Raw genomic sequence first — 22,650 nt, 5'->3', positions numbered from 1 at the left:
GAATCTAGATGGATACGGACATGGATAGGCTTTTTGTAAGTTTCCCTTAACTTCTGACTCCTTCTATGTTCTCATTAGTTTAGTTGCGGGTCCAATTACAGTTTAACTTTTGTGACAAACTTGACTTTCACTGGTTGGGTTTTAATTGGCGGTCAAGCTGTAGATCCCGACTACATAGGAGTTGCAGCGGAGGTAACGAGAGGTGGGAATAGACTCGTTTTAATTTTTGTAAGTTTAACACTGGAGGACGGAGGTACAGACTTTTTAATTAAAACATCTACCTTTTTGGGCTAAACTCGCTGTCCAGTTCGGCTTTGCGATTTTAAGACGTGGCAACCCTAGTTATTATATATTTTTACCTCACACCGCGCCCTACGTTGTGTCTGCACCGGTAGATACTTGCTGATATGTTATACAAAATCACTCGTTAGATTGTAACTCCAGATGTAGAGCGGTATGTTTAACTTAGATCCGTGAAAACATTTATCAATATTGTAGACTGTTTATGTGCCTTATACAACGTGTCCCAAAATTCAAGGATAAGCTGGCGCCGCAGGATGGACATAGTCATGACTACTTTAGGAAAAATAAGGATAAAAATATATCTCAATTATTTTTTCAGTTACACAATAAATTACGAAATTCTTCGAAAATTGACACCCCTTATGATATTTTACATTACCACGACCACCATTTTTCAAATATTTCTGTTTTTTTTGTTTGTATCGGCAACTTAAGTAGTGCTGCTGTCCACCCCAACTCTCAAAACCTCCAGAATCCTTGCAGTTTTTACACAAAAGTTAATCAAAATATGTTATTTCCTTAAAATTTTGAACGATTTTTACTTTCACTCCACTTTGACTCATCGATCATCGTTTTGTAAAAAAAAAGTATGAACACTACTGCGGCAAGTTTTTTATAAAGTTGACGAAACTATCCAAGATTCCAAAATGGTATAATACTCTAAGAAACCTAGTCGCAAAAAAGATATGCGTACCATTTTTACAAGCACTTCGCTTGTTAGTTAGTATGGGTTAAATCTTGCAACTGAATTTAAAACCAGTTCTCCTCAACCGATTGAGCTGAAATTTGGTATACTTATGTAAGTAGGTACGATGAAAATGCAATATTATGGTACCATTGAGCTGAATGGAGACTGGAGGTGGCCATAGGAACTTCTAAACGAAACGGCGGAATTGCATCTAGTTTGGGTTCGTTGGACTTGTCTTTTCGAGCACTTTAGTGCTAGATGATGTCCAGGATCCTGATGATGAAGTCAGTTATAATTTTTAAACGAAGTCAAGCTTGCTTTTAAAAAAAGTTTTTTTTTATTACAATTTTATTTTAAACTTTTTAGTTGTTTCTCAATCTCATGGCCCAAGTGCTCGGGAAGACAAATCCAACGAACCCAAACTCGATAAGCTTCCGCCGTTTCGTTTAGGAGTTCCTATGGCCAGCTTCTGCCACCTCTTGACTTCATCATCAGGACCCTGGACATCATCTAGCACTAAAGTGCTCGAAAAGACAAGTCCAACGAACCCAAACTAGATGCAATTCCGCCGTTTCGTTAAGAGTTCCTATGGCCACCTTCAGACTCCATCCAGCTTAATGGTACCATAATATTGCATTGTCATCGTACTTACACAACTATACCAAATTTTAGCTCAATTGGTTAAGGAGAACTGGTTTTAAATTCAGTTGCAAGATTTATCCCATACTAAGTAACAAGCGAAGTGCTTGTAAAAATGGTACGCATATCTTTTTTGCGACTAGGTTTCTTAGGGTATTTTATACCATTTTGGAATCTTGGATAGTTGCGTCAACTTTATAAAAAACTTGCCGCAGTAGTGTTCATACTTTTTTTTTACAAAACGATGTGTCAAAGTGAAGTGAAAGTAAAAATCGTTGTAAATTTTAAGGAAATAACATATTTTGATTAACTTTTGTGTAAAAACTGCAAGGATTCTGTGGGTTTTAAGAGTTGGAGTGAACAGCAGCACTACTTAAGTTGCCGATATAAACAGAAAAACAGGAATATTTGAAAAATTGTGGTCGTGGTAATCAGGCCCGCCGCTAGCTGTTTCGTCGCCCGCGTGCAAAACCGATTATGCCGCCCTACGACTACCTACTTAATGAGTTTTGTCAAAAAAAAGGCTAATTTAATTGATGTTTTCTCATTTTTCATGCTATGACATATTTTCTTAAACTTAATAGTCCAATCAATTGGTATTTTTTTCCTGCAAAAGGTGGAAAATAAAATGTTTTAATTTGTATTAAGTATATTTTTATGTATGGGCTAGTTATGAAAAAAGTATGTTTTCGAACTCGAGAGGTCAGAGCGTTAGTCACCATCTTAACATTAATTATTTTTTACATTTAACGCTTCAATAGTTGACTATATGAGAAAAATGTCTTTGAGAAGTATAAAGACGATAAAATTTCAATTGTTTAAGTATTTTTATTTATTCTGTACGTCGCGTTGATAAAAAGTTATACAAGGTAGAAAATTTTCTTTGCAAAAAAATCATTGTAGTAGCCTCCCCATCCCTCTTGGGTAGAGGGACGGTGCACACGAGTGTGCGATAGCAGGGAGGGTTAGTGGTGGACGTTTCGTGTGCTACTCCCGCTCTAACCGCACTGGAGCAATGAAGGGTGCGGGAGCAACCCGCTCAATTTCCTCTCCCTTACCCAGATGGGCGCTTACCCGCTTTGATCGGGAGATGGCCAAGGAGGCTGCATTCGTATGCGATAGTCACGGACGGCGATATGGCGGCCATCCAATTAAGAAAATCGTTAATTGAGGTGTGTGATGTTAACATGCCTCGATCACGCTACCGCACACCTTGTCGTGCTGTCTACTGGTGGTCGGCTGAACTAGCTGAGCTGCGTTCACTCGTAGCTGGCGTAAACGTTCACGAGACCCGTCATATGGCTTGCCTTTATGAAATCGGAGCCACCAAAGACCGAGCGAGGGCAGAAATGCTCGCAAGTTTGGACGACGATACTAACTGTGGGAGATTTTATGCTAGAAACCAACTACAGCCTATTGGTCCTCCACTGACTAAAGAGCAGGCTCTGCTAGACAAGGTTTTGCGAACGCTCTTCCCGAACAGTTTGCCTTTTTCGCTCTACCATCCATGATAGATTCCCGCAGTGTCAACTCAGCTGTGGAGGGAGCCCCTCTTTGCCTGCCTAGGCCGGATAACTATGCCTGCTGCGCAAGGAAGGCCGTCCAGCTAACTCAACATCGGATATGACTGGGTACAAAGCGGCGCCCTCCTCCCGGGCGTAGATGTTATCAGCTATGCAGGTGACACTCGTCACAGCCTGAGAGATTGTATGGACGCGGCCAATTTGGCGACCACTGCCAGCACTTAAATTGCCTGCGCGCGTCTGGAGACTGGAGTGTTTCTTCTAACGCCCATATTATTTTACCGTGGATGGAGTCAGGATAGAAGTTAAGGTTCAGAGCAATTGTCTGGGCCTGATAGTCGGATAGCCGGTGTCAGTTTGACCCTCATTTTGCCATACTGTCATAGCGCCTGCTTAAGGCCGCGGATACTTTATCGTCGGGGGGGGGGGGGGGGGGGGGGGGGGTTCGAGAGCCAAATGGCGGCTCCTTTATGCCAGCATTTTGAAAAGCATTGCGCTTTACGGGGCTCTCATATGGGTTGACATCCTCGACAGAAGTCGAGAGGCCCGCTCGAAAAGAGAGGTGGTGCGCCGCGTGGCTCGGAGGACGAGGCGGACGATACCCTCGCAGTGTGTGCGGCGTGGGCTCGAGGCGCTGGGCCGGGACCTCGTGCTGGCTAGCATAGTCAAAGCAATGCTGGACAGTAATGAGGCCTGGGCGGCCATAGCCTCCTTCTGCGAAAACGTCATGTTGCAAAATGAGTCCTCGGAGCGAGAGCACGAGGACGAACCAAACGCGCCCTCACTCCGTCGGTGGCGGAGGGGTCAGAGGAGGGGACAATATGATCGCTTCCTGATTCCCCTCCACGATGATGGTCAGCGGCTGATAGTGTGGGGGTGCCCCCGCCTGCATTGCACACACCATCTCCTCCGTCAGACGGGAACAGCTGCGTGCTCCCAGCTGTTCTAAGCGCCCTGAGCTTCTCTTCTCGGAAGCTCTGAGCGCCCGATTTGCCGCCCCCCTGGGCGTGCCGCCCGCGTGCGGTGCACGCATTGCACGCCCGCTTGCGGCGGCCCTGGTGGTAATGTAAAATATCATAAAGGGTGTCAATTTTCGTCGAATTTCTTAATTTATTGTGAAAGTTAAAAAATAATTGAAACAGATTTTTTTCCTTATTTTTCCTAAAGTAGCCATGACTATAAATATCCATCCTGTGGCGTCGGCTTATCCTTGAATTTTGGGACACGTTGTATGTCAGTGCCAATCGTTTATCTACAGCGAGAAATTGCTTACAAACATTTGTAAATACTTGTAGTTAGGTACAGTCACATTACAGTGCGTAACAAATAATTAATTAATTTGTACACCATCATTAAATCTAGAGAATAAACATTGCAGTGCGCAACCTGTACAACCGATTCGAGGAACTCGTCAGAGCGCTACATTGCAGGCGAATTTCCCTGCCTTTTCATATTTTGTAGTGATAATTTCGGGTGATTTTAACACGGCGAGGTATGAAAATCACCATTCAGAAATTTAAGTGAAATTCGTGCGAATAATTAAAGCCCATTCCAAAATTGTGCTTTATATTCACGTTTACCATTTTTATATGAATATTATTTTTTACTTGGTACTAAATAATCATTTTTTCTTCTTTTTTTAATACTATTTCTTTACATACTTGAAATTTAATTTAAGACTGTTATAGATATGTTAAAGAAACCTACGAGTATTATTCTATTTCTTCACTTAAAATAAGCAAGTAATTAATATCTGTAACAATAATATTTTTAATTTTTACGTTCTCATAGTGTCTCAAAGCTCTCTTAAATGCAAACTTTAAAACATTAACTTGACTGCTTCGTGACACAATATGGGCCAGTGAGCTAAGAAAAAGCAGCAGCGTAAGAAAAAAGACCTCTTACAAAGACAAAAGACAATGATAACAAGTTTTAGGTGCGGTTATAAGCTCATTATTCTATGTCATTTACTTAGCTAGTCAAATAGGTATAATATGTGATATGTTATGAAAGGCTGTCCATCAAGCAGGAGTCGTCCTATATTTCATTTGTTGAGGCTGATTTCCATTCAGGAACTCGTTTATTCTAATTTGATCCGTTCTGCTCGTCACTAAGCGAGCATCGAAAAAGTCGATGGATCTCGTTAAGGGATAAAATCGGGAACGAGGCCATTCGACAAAATGCTAAAGTTTGGATGGACATGGTCCGAAAATTCAGCAAGTTGGTGGCAGTGGGTCGGCCATTTCTGTCGCAGCATCGACCAAAGTGGACGACGTAGATATTTATGAAGCAGTAACCATCGCCTGTGTTTGCAGGGTGATTAAAACGGGTTATACTAGAGGCCAAAGTCCAGTGAACTGGTCTAAACTCGATGGATAACGAACTGCGAAGGCTTATTCGATTTAATTAAAGAGTAGGTATAAACATCCTATCTATATCAGCCTTTAGGGCCTTCGAACATAGGCCTTCTCTTAACCCTCCATCGACTTCTGTCCCTGGCCACTTGCATCCAGTTTACTCCAGCCTGCTGCCGAATGTCGTCTGTCCGTTTAGGCGGTCTGCCTTGCCGTGGGTGTTGTTTCGGGGTCTCCACTCCAGGGTCTTTCTGGCCCAGCGCTCGTGGTTCATCCGTGCAAAGTGCCCTGCCCATCTCCATTTACGGCTCTCAATCCCTCCCACCACGTTGCTGACCCCCGTCTTTTCTCTGATCCACTCGTTCCTTTTGTGATCTTGTAGGGAAACGCAAAGCATCTGTCTTTCCATTGCTCGTTGTGCAACTCGGAGTTTCTCAGCAGACTTTAAAAACAGGCTACATAAATAAATAACACGAACAAGTAAAAATATGATTTACGTGTAAGTTGTTAATGTTTGCAAATAGGTTTATCCGATAATAAATTGTATTTTTTCGAAACTCATTGGCCTTAAGTGGTTAATCGGATTAAAATAAAATTATAATAAAAATAAACTTTTTTAAAAACAAGCTTTTATTCTGAATTTCGAAAGTTTGTATCGCGCATGGAATTATTCCTCTTTTTCTCTGTTTGCGCTACAAGCTTTCGAAATTCAGAATAAAAGCTTGTTTTTAAAAAAGTTTATTTTTATTATAATTTTATTTTACACTTTTTAGTTATATCTTAATCTCAGGGCCCTGGACATTATCTAACAGTAAAGTGCTTGAAAAGACAAATCCAACGAACCCAAACTCGACGAGTTTCCGTCGTTTTGTTTAGGAGTTCCTATGGCCACCTCTCGACTCCATCATCAGACCAGCTCAATGGCACTATAATATTGCATTGTCATCGTACTTACATAAGTATACCAAATTTCAGCTCAATCGGTTGAGGAGAACTGGTCTTAAATTCAGTTGCAAGATTTGTCCCACACATACTAACAAGTGAAGTCAATATAAAGCTTGTAATAAAATAAAATGCAGCGTCCGTTATCTGGCTGGAAAAACTCGCTTACAAATAATCGAATATCTGAAATATTTCCCGGCATTTCAATGGAGGCAATTCGAGCGCGATAGTTCTGCCGTATCACGTTTATTTTTATTTTTACGCTATAAAAACGTGTTCGCTAGGGAAGATGCCAATACTGATAGCTATGTAGGCGTCTAATAACTAAAACATCGTAGGATAGCTATTTCGAGCTGGCTGGCGATTCAAATTCTTTTAGATTATGATTAATTAGATTCGAATAGAATGTGTGTTCTATTTGGTACCTACTCTACTGCGTTGGTTTGGTCCGCACCAGAAACAATATAAAAAAAAATAACTAAAAAAAGATAATAAAAATGAACTAAAAAGATAAAAACAAGACAACTCAGCCTTAGTGTTCACAAATAGGCCAGTAGAATTAGATTTTAAATCGGAAATAATTCCTACAAAACATTTTATTGCTTTAATGGCTTTATTGGTTGCCCATTAAGACTCTCCTAGGTTTTCGACTTCGACGGAGTTGTGCTTAAGTGGTGGGGGCCCCCGAAAGGGGCGCTTTTTCGGTTTTCTGGTTATACCGCGTAAAGGACTTATCCTATCGAAAAGTGGTCATCCTGACGGCTGAAGGGCATTTAATCCTGCATTAAATAAGACCAAATTCATATGTTTTGGACAAACCGTTCTCGTGCAAATGTTCGGCAAAGTAGAAAATACGTGTATAATTAATGACCCTCTCCACGTCCAATAGCTCGTCACCCGTAGGCTTCCAAGCCTTGTAAAGGATCGCCTTAACCAGCGTACCCCTGTCAAGGCTCACGAGTTGGATTCGCTTATCCTTGTTCGTCCCAGCCGTTCCTTAACTGTAGTTGCTGCACCTCTTCCTGGCACTCTGCTGAACCACTCTGTGTTACCTAACGTGGCTGCCCCTCTTCCTTGTACCCTCCTGTACGATTGCATTACTTAGCCATATGCCAGGTCCAAGGTTCGACGGCACGAAATCAACTTCGTACTGTTATGACGGGATATTAAAATGTCTTTTAAAAAAACAATTATTTTTTATTAACTGAAATACGTTTACTTTAAACACAGAATTTTACTTTGAATATCCGAACTGACTCTATTTTGAATGCCCGAAAGTTAGAGGTCCTTACTGGATGGATGCCCGGTCTGAACTGCGCCTCCGAACTGGAGGTTCAGGCTCGCTGCATCGTGAAAATGCTGACTCTGCAGGTTAGGATGGCAATACAGCAGTTTAGCCAACATTTTCAAGGTGTAACAGCCCCCCGTTTAAGATGAAACTTACGCTATTTGCGAAGTTTCAGGATAGTATTCTAATTCTTGGAGCAGGTATTTCTGCTAATTCTTGAGCATTTTCTGAATCATTATCATTACTATTAGAGTTATTTTCAACCTTGTAACTAAATTTCGGGCATTTACTAATAAGCTTTTTATAAAATATAAAAATTAAAATTATAAAGATTACAATTGTTACACAATAAGTGAGAATGGGGTAATGCGAATCATATTCAATTAATGGGCTAGGTTCATTTAAAATTTTATCAACATCTGTTACTATCTGATTATTATCGACAGTTAAAAGTTTTTTCAATTTAACATCAGTTAATTTAAGAGGTTTCGTTTTTTCTTGTAACAATTTAAGCTTTTCTACATTGCAACAGTTATCTTTAATTAAATTAAAATCTGAATATTTTATATTTATTGTAAAATTTAAATTAGATTTAGCAATTAATTCTCTATTCTTGCAAAAGGCAATACATCCAGATTGTAAATTAAGGATGCCTGTACCTGATAATTTAGTCTCTGTAACTTGGGAACCACACTCTACGGTAAGTTTAGTAGGTTCACTTTCAACAAATATCCATCGGTTGCCCTTCAATTCTTGCCAGATGTCTATTTGACCGTAAATTAACTTTGATTTACATTGTTGTGGCAATTTATTTACTACTTTTAATAACATTTCAGTTTCACAAATAGGTGTATGTTGTACAGACAAAACGTTTAGATTGCCGCATATATAAACTTGGTTATTTGGTTTAGCGCATTCCCCAATATCTCTGCTACATACATATGTTAACTTATCTCTACTTACAGCTACATAATTACAGAAAGGTACAATCATGGCAAATGTATCTGGCTTTTCTTTATTATGTGGTACTGGTATCGGTAAAGGTTTATACAGATTATACTCAATTCCATGAACTAATGGTATTTTAATTACAAAAACAATTTTATTTATAGTGTAATAACAATTTAATTTTGAAACATCTATTAAATTATGAACAGTTTCCAAACTTAGACTTATGGGCAACTCTTGGTATTTCGGTAAATTTCTGACACTATTTATTAATTCATCGTAAAATTGTTTTGGTGTAAGAATAGATGGATGAAGAGAGTGGCTTTTAGTAAACATTATTGCATTAACCAAATCGTCAGTTTTGAATGATAAAGTAAGTAAACTTGAGTATAGTTCATTACAGACTATATCCATTTTGGATTCTATTATTAACTTATTAGAAACTACAGATAGGTTCTTAACACTAGCTGACAAATTTTCAATAGCGTCATTCAAACGTGCTTCATTTACGGTAATGGCTGTTATGGTTTCATTGTAGTGCAAAAGTGCCGTACTAGTCATTAAGATGTTGTCCTTAAGTAATGATGCAAGTTTTTTATCATTACGTTGAAGGGTTTGAATGGCGTTACCATATTTAATAGCGTCGTCTTCGTCCATTGTACCGATTATTTGTTTAAAAGCGGTTCCAATTCCGGCGAACCAGGCTGATCTTTTATCGCGATTTGAAATCAAATGTGAGATAGAACTATAATCTCGTTTTATGTCACTGAGTCTTGAAACCAGGGGTTGAAATAAACTGTTACATTCAATATCTGAAATATAATCATTTTGTTGGCAAAGATACCTAGCAGTTCCCAGGATGGAATTTATATTGTCTATGTGAGGTTTTATATATGCTATGTCTACCGGAACCAAAACGTGAAGGTCATCACTGGTGATTCTAACTGTTCCAATTGGGTCGAAGTAAATTCCTGGATTCTCGTCTATCTGTTGCACTATATCTGAAGCGACAATGGTGAGGCTGATTGAAACCGTTCTGTAATATAATATAAAACTACATGTTATAATTATATAATAGAAGGAGAGAATTAGTTAAGACTAATTCTTATATTAAAATAAAATGCCTTAAGGGCAGTCCTAACTAACTAAGCTTGGGTTTGCAAGCTTCAGTTCGTCGTAGTGATGCTTCACATGTCGACGATTGATAAGTATCGATAAGGTGTTTCCTCCGTGTATTTTTACGACCTTATACGGCCCTTTCCATATCGGGGCTAAGGCTTTGCCTAGCCGGGGGTGATTTTTAAGGTAAACAAAATCACCAATTTTGTACTTCACTGCACGGACATGTTGATCATAATATGTTTTAGATCTTTCTTTGGAGGATGTTATATTTTCTATTGCTTTTTGGCGGGAAACCTTAAGTCGGTGATGAAGTGTTTTAATATATTCAGGGTATGTGAGGTCTTCTCGTAGATCATATACTGAATCTGGAATGAAGGGTTTGTGCCCAAAAACTAATTCGTATGGTGTAAATTTAGTTGTAGAGTGAACTGCACTATTGTAAGAGAGCATGGCTGTATAAACAAATCTATGCCAATTGGTTTCATTATCATTAACATATGATTTAAGGTACTCTTTGAGGGTACTGTGGCTCCGCTCTAGAGCACCTTGTGTTTGTGGATGGTATGGAGCTGACCAAATTTGTTTTATTTTCAGAAATTCACACGTTTTCTTGAAAAGTTCTGCAGTAAAGTTTGTGCCCTGATCAGTTAATATAGACTTTGGAATTCCAAAAAGTGATATGAAATGAACTAGACATTCGCAGGTTTCTTCAGCTGTTGCGTTGGAAATGGGGTATGCTATAGAGAATTTTGTTAAATCGTCCTGTAGAGTGAGTATGTATCGTAACTTGTTAAGTCCAGCTTCAGGTAAGGGACCTACTATATCGAGACTAACCCGTTCAAAAGGACGTGTGGATGTTGTTGTTATTTGCATGGGTGCACGATTAATCTGTCTTAAGGCTTTGTTGGATTGACAGGCTGAGCAGTTTTTTACGTAGTGTTCTATGTCTGATTTCATGTTTTTCCAATAATATCTTTCTCTAATTCTATTGAACATTCTTTCAGTACCAAGGTGTCCGGCAATAGGAATATCATGGTTCTCTTTCATGATCTTTGAGATCTCACTGGGTGTAGGATAAATAATGTTGTTATGGTATATATTTACAGAGACAGAAGTGTTGTTAAAAAGGTATGTTAGCATATTATAAATTTTGACAAAAGAATGTTTTTCAAACGCATTTTTGAAATCTGATATAGCGAATTGTGAAACATGAGCTTCGGATAGTAATTCAGTTTTTACATTTTCTAATGTTCGGAATATATCGGGGTAAGTTGCTTCGTCAAAGTAATGTACTTTTGTGAAAATGAAATAATATATTTTATTATTACAAGGGATTTTTTGATATCTAAAAAGTTCTTTTTCAGCTGCAACATAGGAGTTTGGATCATCTACTTTGGATAAGATTTCTTGCACATACGGATTTGAGTCATCTAAATCCAATGAAGTGGGGATAAGTATTATTGAACAGTTACTTTTAGTTAAACTTTCATTATGTTCCAAAATGTTTGTGTCAAAAGATTTATTTTTATCTCCAATTGCTTTAAGAAATTGACTGTAGTTACTGTTTTGTACATTATGTTCATTAATATTTATATTTTCTGTTTCAGGTGCGGTAGCGTGAGAAGGTGACGAGACGGGAGAACCGGTATTGGCTGATGGTGGTGGACGAGCGGCAGGACCTGGTGTTTCGACAGGTAAGGTATCAGGTTGTGGAGAGGGAATTTCTAAGACGTCGAAATCAACGTTGAGATCATCACTATGAGGGCTGATTTCAAGGAGTCCGAAATCATCAAGATTAATGTCGAGCAATGGATCTTGGGATGGTGCTGGATCATTAAGTGGAGGATTTCGATTACTGGAAGAAGCAGGAGGATCATCGTTGTGAAAATTCTGTGGCTCAGTTGAATGTTGTACAGGATTTACTGGATAGCGGGATAACGCATCAGCGTTACTGTTAACTCTACCCTTTTTATATTCGATCTCATAATCAAACTCTTCGAGTTTGAGTCGCCATCGGACTAATTTTGATCCAGGATCTTTACAATTGAAGAGCCATTTGAGAGGCTTGTGATCCGTTAAAATTTTGAAACGGTGCCCATATAAGTATGGACGGAAGACTTTAGTTCCCCACACGATTGCTAAACATTCTTTCTCCGTTACACTGTAATTACATTCCGCTTTGTTCAAGGTTCGAGACGCATATGCTACTGGTTGATCCTTTCCAATGGGACCTTGGGACAGGATTGCGGAGATCGCGTGGTTGGATGCATCACAGGTAAGGTTAAATGGCTGACTAAAATCTGGATAGGATAAGATAGGAGCAGTGGTAAGTTTTTGCTTCAGTTCATCGAAAGCAAGTTGTTGAGGATTTTCCCATATAAAAGGTTCGTCTTTCTTTAATAAAGAAGTAAGTGGTTTGGCAATCTTTGAAAATTCTGGAATAAATCTTCTATAATAAGAAACGAGCCCGAGGAAGGATTTGACATCTTTTGGGGATTCAGGAATGGGGAATTCAGTAACTGCTTTAATCTTGTCTGGATTCGGTTTGACACCTTCATTTGTTATTACATGACCAAGATAAGTGACTTCCTTTCTGAGGAACTCACACTTATCTGGTTGTAGTTTTAAATTGAATTTCCGAAGTTTGTGGAATACTGACGCTAAATTATTTACGTGTGAATTTAAATCTGGTGAATAAATGACAATATCATCAAGGTAAACGAAGCATTGTATACCATTGAGTCCGGATAGGGCGGTATTCATTAATCGCTGAAAGGTTGAAGGTGCGTTTTTGAGGCCGAAGGGCATTCTGGTGAACTCGTAATGCCCTTGAGGAATATTGAATGCTGTTTTGGGCGCATCGTTTTCATTTAATTTAATTTGATGGAAACCTGAGGCTAGGTCTAAGGTTGAGAAATATTTGCTATTTCCAAGTTGATCTAATATTTCATTAATTTGAGGTAGGGGATATGTATCACCAATGGTAATATCGTTCAGTTTTCTATAATCGACAACGACGCGCCATTTGCGTTGTCCGGATGCATCGAGCTTTTTGGGGACCACCCATATAGGGGATGACCATGGAGAATTGGAAGGTTTGATGATTCCATCATTGAGCATCTTATTGATTTGAGTATCAACTTCTGATTTGTGACATTCTGGGAATCTGTACGATTTGACGTGAATAGGATTTTGAGAAGTTGTCGTGATATCATGTTTTATAGCGTCAGTATAGGTGAGTTTTTCGTTAGGAAGATGAAAAATATCTGAATACGTAGAGCAGATTTCATGAAGAGCTTCAATTTCTTCTTTATTCATATGAGATGTACGGAGGAGTTGTAGAACTTTTTGAGTCCGTTCGAAACAGTCATAGGAATTAGAGAATTGAGAATTAATTGGTTTGACATTGTCTTTGATAGGTTCTTCCAAGGGAGTAAGTTTTAGTTTCAGGTTCGAGTTAACGGTTGTTGGGTTTTCGGATGTATTCAAAATTGAAATATTGATTCTGTGATTTTGTTTTACTTTTGTTACACAATTTGCAACAAACAATTGGTCAGAAATATGTTGGTCAAGAACAAGTCCTTCTTTTACATCTGGATTTAATACGGAACATTCAATGACGGTTTCTGATCGTGGTGGAATCACGTACACGGGGTCATTGAAGTAAAGATTCAAATTGAATTGATTGATCATAAGGATATTTTTGTTGTAATTAATATTACATTTTAAATTGCTGAGGAAATCGTTTCCAATGATTCCATCGTAGGGGAGGTGAATATCTTTAACTATGTGGAATTTGTAATTAATATAATTACAAGGGATTTTATCAGACAAATAAAGGGTTAAATTTAGATGTCCAAGAGTTGGAGTTGGTTTTTCTACAGGATCAATTCCTTTGATCTGAATAGGTTCTCTGATTATTTTGGGTCGATTTAGAATTGAAGTTCTTTTCAAAAGACTGATGGAAGAACCTGAGTCAACTAGTAGACATAGAGGTATATCAGATACTGATGTTTGGATTAGCACATGTGGTAACGATTTTTTTGTAGGATCAGTTAGGATTTCGTAGACTTCTTTGTTTGTATCCTTACAGGATTTAGGAATTGTGGGTATATATTTTTCTGTTTTGATATTTGAATGGACACTTGTTTGGGGCTGGTTACCCGTGTGGTCCTGGATTTTGGAGAATTGGACACTTGCTTGGGGCTGGTTACCCGTGTGGTCCTGGATTTTGGAGGATTGGACACTTGCTTGGGGCTGGTTACCCGTGTGGTCCTGGATTTTGTAGGATTGGACACTTGCTTGGGGCTGGTTACCCGTGTGGTCCTGGATTTTGGAGGATTGGACACTTGCTTGGGGCTGGTTACCCGTGTGGTCCTGGATTTTGTAGGATTGGACACTTGCTTGGGGCTGGTTACCCGTGTGGTCCTGGATTTTGGAGGATTGGACACTTGCTTGGGGCTGGTTACCCGTGTGGTCCTGGATTTTTGTATGATTGATGGTGCCATTGATAGAATAGGGTCGCGCTAAGGTCGTAAATTTGGGCTGCACGAGACACCTGCGTGAGCCCACTACTCGTTTAAATGATTTGTTGGGATTTGGTCATCGTCTTCAGGCTGTTGAATTGTTGTGTCCTCATAAATATAGGGTTGAATTTCAGGATCAGGATATTCGGAATTTTCAACGCAATGAACGCGTGCTGGTTGAGACGTTCTAGATCTCTGGTTCTGATTAAAGCTTGGACGACTGGAATTTTGCGTCGGATTTTGAGAAAACTTGAAGCGGTTGTTATTGTATTCTCTCCTTCGACAGTTTTCAATTGTGTGACCTTGGTTTTTGCAATATCTGCAGAAATTTGGGTTTTGGTTAGGATTTTGATTGGGATTTTGATTGGGATTTTGAATATTATTTATTGTGGGTCTAAATAAATTATTTCCCGTATTGTTAAATCGGGGACGCGGTGATGGCCCGGCCACAGGAGCAGGATTATGGCGGGTCATCAATTTTTGGATCTTTTCTTCTGAAATGGCTAGGTTTACGGCTTCATTTAATGTTGCGGGTTCTTTCATTCTGATAATATTTGAGATTTTGGGTGTTAATCCCAGAAGGAAGGTATGGAGAGCTAAATCTTCCATTGCAGCGATTTTTCCGACTAATTCTTTTGATTTTTTATTGGATAGTGTGATTTCTGTTAATAATTTTGAAAGGCAAGTTTCAATCCGTAACCCGAATTGATTAACGGGCTCAGAATTTGACTGCCTACATTCCTGTAATTCAGCAAGGAGGTGAGTGTAGTGCTTCTTTTCTCCGAATTGGGTTTTTAGGAATTCACTGAGCTGGTCCCAACTGTCGAAGTCTTTTATAGAGCAAGCTACCTCAGCCTTGCCTTCGAGCTGGCTCAATATATATTTAAATAAAATCGGCTTTTGTGTTGAATGTGCGAGAGAGTTGGCATTATTGCAGTTACTTAGAAATGAATTTAGATTTTCGCGTTTTCCGTCGAATGGTTTAATAAATTTGAACAAAACTGATATGTCTAATTTCTCCTCTGACGTTTCGGTTTCTGGTTTTGGCGGCATTTTTAATTTAATGTATTACTGAATTGATGAATATTATTTATGAAATATTTTAACTTGCTGAAAACAATGAACACGACAAAAAATAATATAAGAGCACAATAATTGAATGATTACGTAAAATTCACGAGGAAAATCTGTAATAAAAACCGACACACAAACAAAATAAATTTACGAAGAGACCCTGTATAAAAATATTGTTTAATTTAGCCACCTGGTTTGAAGACACTGCGAGCGGCGAGTACAGCGATAACGAAGGTATGTGAATGCGTGGGCGCCGGACGAGGCGACGCTTGTTTTGACTAACACTTACTTACAGGAACAGATATTAATTAAGTACAAAGTTTAATTTAATATGTTGTTACTCTAATGAATAATGTTAATGCTATGATATAGTTATTTTTCTAAAAATTATTCACTGGATGTTGTTGAATTTATCACTGAATTAGATCTTGAACCGAAGTAAATAAAAAGTTGTTTTAACTCACAGGATGATGCACTTCATTTTACGATGCACTAAACGGGATTCGAAGTGTTGACCTTGGAACTGGAACACTGTAGTTGAACTCGTTGACACTGGACACGTAGACACGACTTGCAGAGCAGGATACAGCGGGATATAGAAGAGCGATGCGCGACCACTGGAGAGCCGGGATAATTTCGGCTTTGGATGAACCGGGATACTTCCGGCCTCTGGATGATGATGAGTCCAAACCGGGATGACGACGATGATGATGATGACGGACGCTGGGCTATGATAGTTCGGGTGATGACGATGTTGGATGCGTGGCACTGCTGATTATTTTTGCACACTTGGAGACGTCCTTGAGATGTACTTTTACATCCCTTCTCGCTGACACCAATGTTATGACGGGATATTAAAATGTCTTTTAAAAAAACAATTATTTTTTATTAACTGAAATACGTTTACTTTAAACACAGAATTTTACTTTGAATATCCGAACTGACTCTATTTTGAATGCCCGAAAGTTAGAGGTCCTTACTGGATGGATGCCCGGTCTGAACTGCGCCTCCGAACTGGAGGTTCAGGCTCGCTGCATCGTGAAAATGCTGACTCTGCAGGTTAGGATGGCAATACAGCAGTTTAGCCAACATTTTCAAGGTGTAACAGTACGCGTGAAAATAGTTTAAATACTATTTTCTGTGCTTGCAACATTTTACTTTACTGCTTCGTCTCTATTAGTCGTAGAGTGATTGTATATATCCTATAGCCTTCCTCAATTTATGAGCTATTCAACAAAAAAAATAATTATTTCAATCAAACTAGTAATTCTTGAGATTAGCGCGTTCAAACAAACAAACAAAAATCTCTTCAGCGTTTTAATATGAACTTGTTGTTGTTGATTTTTGGCGTTGAACCTTAGACCAGGCATACGGCTAGGCAACGTAGTCGTTCAGGAGGATACAAGGAAGAGGGGCAGCCACAGTAGGTAACACAGAGTCGTTCAGGTGAGTGCCAGGAAGAGGTGCAGCAACCGCAGTTAAGGAACGGTTGGGACGAACAAGGATAGGCGCAGCCAGCTCGTAAGCCTTGATAGGTTTACACTGGCTGAGGCGCTCCTTTTCAAGACTTGGAAGCCTGCGGGTAACGAGCCATTGGACGTGGAGAGGGTCATTAATTATACACATATTTTCTACTTTACCGAACATTTGCACGAGAACGGTTAGTTCAAAACATATGAATTTGGTCTTATTTAATGCAGGATTAAATGCCCTTCAACCGTCAGGAAGACCACTTTTCGATAGGGTAAGTCCTTTACGCGGTATAACCGGAAAACCGAAAAAGCCCCCCTTTCGGAGGCCCCCACCACTTAAGCACAATTCCGTCGAAGTCGAAAACCTAGGAAAGTTTTTATGGGCAACTAATGAAGCCATTAAAGCGCTAAAATCTTTAGTAATAATTATTTCCGATTTAATTCATTTTTGTGTTTAATTCTACTGGCCTAAAATGCAGTCGGAGGCATCCAATACAAATCACTAACAAAATAATTAGTCATTGATGCCTGTTTTATTTAGTCACTGAGTTGTCTTGTTTTTATCTTTTTAGTTCATTTTTATTATCTTTTTAGTTCATTTTCACGCAGTTGGGTTTTTTGTTTTTTTTTAATAATAATTTTATTTTAAATATTTTTAGTTAAGTACCATACATTTTAGTAAGCTACTTAAAAATCCCTTTATTTTGATACCCTACTCGACAGATTCTGAGAAAAAAAAGTTATTCAAGACATTATGGCGCCTAAAATCCGCCTTTTTGTTTTTTTCTTATTTTAATATAGCCAGTGTCACTCTCATGATTAAGACGAATCTAACGCCACCTCTCACGCTAAAATCGGTCAAGCCGTTTAGGCTGTAGGCCGTGCTAAAGATGTGCACACTCGAAAAACATAACCCTCCTTCTGGCGCAGTCGGATAGTAAAAATGGTTGCTCAGTAGGTACAATTTGTTACGAAATCTAAATGTATCTTACCTACTAAATCAAAATAATCTTTATAGGGATTAGTCCTTTATGAAACTTGATTTTTTATTCGTAAACAATTCCGAACGAAATCAGGACACGAAAATTGACAATTATCGATTTTACCTTAACATGAGAAGTTATTACTTATTATCATTTAATCCTGTTTGAGCGTTTTTCAAAGTTTATATCTCGACCGGCATCATACATTTAGAAAAATGGTCGCCAAGGTCTAATCTAAAGTCTAAAGAAGCTTATACTAATCTTGTTTCTTTTATGTCACACAACGGGCTTTAACCTACAATCCCGTTGCTAGGATTAAGGAAAGTGACAGTCGTAGCACTGCTACTGTAATACGTATAGCTATACGAGTTACACAGCAATCACGTTTAAGAGGCTTTAATTTTACCGCTACTTCAATGAGCTGCCGAAACAAAAAAATCCTGCCAGTTAAAACATTCCAATATCACGTGAATACAGGATCTTTGTGATACTGTATAATATAACAGTGGAGGGCATGCATACACGAGCGAGCGTACAGTAACATACATACATGTAGTACAAGCAAACCGTAGCAGTAGCGCCACTGAGCAGGCACTCCGTAGTACGTAGTCGCTCGTCCGCGCCGGTCCGTCGCAATAAACTTGCGGCTACGTGAATTGCGACCGGCGAGAAGTATCCATTGAGCTTACCCTGCTCCACGGACATATTTAAAAGTTCTAACACGCGATAAAGCCAAAAGAAACTGGGTGTGTAAGCATTTTCCGTTTATAATTTAGTATTGATTGTGCGAGGTGAGGGGCGGGTGTCGACCTTGGAGCGCCCGGCCGCTAGCGAAGCTCCCACGAGCTGACCTTGACTCTCAGTGCCGCGTTCGCTGTCGCCGCCCGCCCAACAATAACACAGCGCTCCTCGACGCCGCTTCGCAGGCACGCGTCTCGATCAGCCGGCTGCTGCCTCTGCAGACCTCTCAGAAAACGCGAATTAGCAAGTGAACATTTATGTGCTGTGCAAGCTAAGCGAGTGAGTCTTTTAGCGATGTTACTGTGTGATTTTCATCGGCGCAGTTCTGCAAACGTTTCAGTGTCGTGTTATCAATGTGCGCAATAAGGTTTGACACAACAAAAACATCCAAAGGCTTTTATCGATTTTTAGAAACATTCCCTCTTGTGCCTTTTGTTGTGTGAAACTTGAGAACGGAATGGCTGTGTAGGTGACAGTTCGATGGAAGCGCCGCGACGCAATTCGCAACCATGGAATTGTGCGTTCAGTAGCGAGGACTCTGTTTATCCTGATATTAAATTCCCTGCGATTCAGTGTAATGTCGGAGGGTGCCAGACGGGGCACGTCCAGGACCCTCGGCCTTGGACCTTGCAGCTGCGCATAACGCCATACTTGAAGTAGATTGCATTTTATTGGATTTTTCCGTAGGCGTCCATTTGTGTGGTTTAGAGAGTGCACGTTTCTCGTGAATGCTTTTCCCGATATCGCTCTATTGTGTTGGGTGCACGAGGCGCGCCGCAGTCAAGTTCACGGCTGCAGCGGTGGCGTATAGTTCATAACATCTATACACACAGGACCATATCGAACGAGTAAGTTTAAAGCTGTTTGCGCATGCAGTGTAAACTCGATATTTACTGTTTGAACGTATGGATCGATGAGTTAAGGTCGACACAATCAGACCTTGACCGTTTAGCAACAACGTGTGCATAGCTTAATGGAGTTTAATGCTGATGGACATATTATTTAACACTCTGTGGTAACAAGGTTTTGGTAGTGCGCCGTGTAGTTTAGTTAGCCATTTTGTTACGTAATGTTCACCGTGAATATTTAAACGTGTTCGTTAACCAAACGCGTCTACTCTCACTGGCTCATTGTTTTACTTGTATTGCTAAAAGCTCGTAGCTATTTTCACCATTACCGCTTAGCTACGGATCTACGAATATCTGCAGGGTAAATTATTCGGAATAATAATGAATATTTCATTGGTGAGAATGATAGCAGCTTACGTAAACACTTTATATTAATTGTTCTTGGATATTGGTAGGTATACCTGATTGTAAATTCCTAGTATGGAACTGCATTCTCGCAGTTTCTCGTTAATATTCTAAGACGAACGTCTCGTAGACGCTACTTTTTCGTAGCAGAGGCACTACGAGCTACGAAACCGTAGATTAGTAGTTTCATTTTAAAAATAAAGATGCTTGCATGCATATTGCTATATTTTATTCTGTGGAATAAGATACAATAATTGAGGTTATATTATAAACTATCACAGATCGGGATATTTAAGACATTCAAACATTAATACGTAAGCTATGTTCTGTTATTACGTAACTTATATTTTTTAATGATATTTATCTGAACAAAAATCATGAAAATGACTTCAAAAATCACAAAAAGTTACTCCATTAGTTCTGGAAAACATTAGATTAATTAAAATTGACATATTTTGATACAGTTGTAACACAATCAATTTAAAAAAATCAACTAAATAAAATAAACAAATTCTGTAATTTTTTTAAATCGTTATTTGTTTTACCTAGTTGCTTTTTGTTACTTTTTTATCCAAATTGATTGGAAATATCGAAAGACTTGCTTTTATAACTTCAAGGCAGTCTCGCTTCTATTATTGGATAGGTCCCGTATATTTTTCACATCTAGTGAGCGTTTCTCAGTATGCAAGCGACGCAGTGCTGAGCAAAGCAGTCAAGTAGCATCACTCGAATATGTACCCAAACTATACCTGATTTTATTTATTTTTATTTTTCTTTATTCAGAAAACCACAGCTCTTTATAATAATAATACTTTCTTTTTTGATTTCCAAAAACTGGTTACTGATCCTGAAAGTGCTTCATGAGCTCTATTAGACGGTATCGATAATAGGTTATACAGGATAAACTGGATCGATCTGGAAACATTGAATTTTCAGATAGATCCAGTTAATTCTGTAACCTAATTTTGATACCGTTAGATAGAGTTCGTAAAGCACTTTCAGGATCAGTAAACTGTTTTGCGATATCTTGTATACCTAGAAATAACCGAGTGAGATCACTTATCATTTCCACCCTGTATTGTATAAGCCTCGCAATCTTGAATGCCACTAAACAAAAGAAGAAGAAGGAGAAGATAATAATAATCTAAGCTGAGTAAATATTATGGTGCTATTAATTTTAAGATATACAGTGTGAGTCACGTTAAAGTGTACATATGAAAATAAATGAAACTAGACCTATTTTTATCGACAAAAAATAGGTCAAAAAATTTTTGAGATTTTTTTTAAATTTTTTATAGAATTTCTTTTCTACCAATTACTTATTTTAAAGAAAACGTAATAACTTTTAAACTAAGTGGTATATCCTGATAAAATAAAAACAGTAATAATGCTAAATAACAGGCGATACTAAAAAAATACATAAAATACACAAAAAAGGCCAACAAATAATAAAAAATGATACTTTTTGAAAAAAATCTGCTTTTAAATTCGTGTTTTTTTGGTTATTTGATAAATTTCTCCAAAAAATGCCCCTATAACCGGTGGTTTTTGTTACTTTGTATTATTATCTATCGTATTACCTTTGTGAAACCAAAAATCACATGTCTCTATCCCTATCACAACGTTTGCAATGATCGTTTGAACTAAGCCTCTCCGGGCGCGCCATTCAACGCTTCGTTAACAACGAAACTGAAAATGGCTCTAGATTTGTAATTTTGATAAAGACAAGTTAGATTTCAAATAAAAACAAAAGATTTAGAAGTAAAATAAGCATTTTAGTTAAAATTAAAATTGTCTCTACCTGTAGCGGAAAATAATGTTGCGGCAGGCCTTTGTTCAAACGATCGTAGCAAATGTTGTGATAGGGATAGAGACATGCGATTTTTGGTTTTACAAAGATAATACAATAGAGAATAATATAAAGTAATAAAAACCACCTGTTATAGGGGCATTTTTTTGAGAAATTTATCAAATAACCAAAAAAACACGAATTTAAAAGCAGATTTTTTTCAAAAAGTATCATTTTTTATTATTTGTTGGCCTTTTTTGTGTATTTTATGTATTTTTTTAGTATCGCCTGTTATTTAGCATTATTACTGTTTTTATTTTATCAGGATATACCGCTTAGTTTAAAAGTTATTACGTTTTCTTTACAACAAGTAATTGGAAGAAAAAAAATTCTATAAAAAATAAAAAAAAAATCTCAAAATATTTTTGACCTCTTTTTTGTCGATAAAAATAGGTCTAGTTTCATCTATTTTCATATGTACACTTTAACGTGACTCACACTGTATAAGCCAGCATGTCAGTCTCAGAATAGGTACATACTCGTACACTCGGCGTCAAATAAATCGCACCTCCCGCGACAAGCACTTTCAAACGTATGCATCCCCACTTCCCACCAATATTTGTCGGCCGTTTGGTGTAGTGGTTCAGAACGGACTACTATGCCGAGAGGTCCCGGGTTCGATTCCCGGCCGGGCAGAAATTGAAATGATGAATTTTAATTTCTGTGACGGGTCTGGGTGTGACTATGTGTAATATTTATGTATTTAAAAAAAAGTATATATAATAAGTAGTATATCCGTTAAGCTTAGCACCCATAACACAAGCATTAAGTTGCTTACTTTGGGGCTAGCTGGCGCTGTGTGAAATTGTCCAAAGATTTATTTATTTATTATTTATTGGTAACATTTGAAAGCCTAGTTATAAACTTCATTTCATTAACGGAAAGGTTTATACCCCAAAAATGAGTATTTAGAAGGATCGATCCTGAGTCTCTTTTTAAAGCGAC

At 38.4% G+C, this 22,650-nt stretch overlaps 1 protein-coding gene across 2 annotated transcripts in view; it reads left to right on the top strand.

The window, feature by feature from the left end:
• The window catches only part of LOC135086571 (G-protein coupled receptor 52), a 73,425-nt gene that overhangs the window by 26,472 nt on the left and 24,303 nt on the right, over positions 1–22,650 (top strand). The window contains exon 1 of one of the 2 annotated variants that reach the window (XM_063981322.1): positions 18,532–18,608. The exons of the other annotated variant lie outside the window; for it this stretch is intronic. The gene's annotated coding sequence lies outside the window, so the exon portion shown is untranslated. Of the gene's footprint in view, positions 1–18,531; positions 18,609–22,650 lie in introns of those variants that run through there. 2 annotated transcript variants of the gene reach the window in all.

The sequence above is a fragment of the Ostrinia nubilalis genome, chromosome Z (assembly GCF_963855985.1).
Source record: "Ostrinia nubilalis chromosome Z, ilOstNubi1.1, whole genome shotgun sequence".
Lineage (NCBI taxonomy): Eukaryota > Metazoa > Arthropoda > Insecta > Lepidoptera > Crambidae > Ostrinia > Ostrinia nubilalis.
This window is presented reverse-complemented; position numbering and strand designations above follow the sequence as displayed.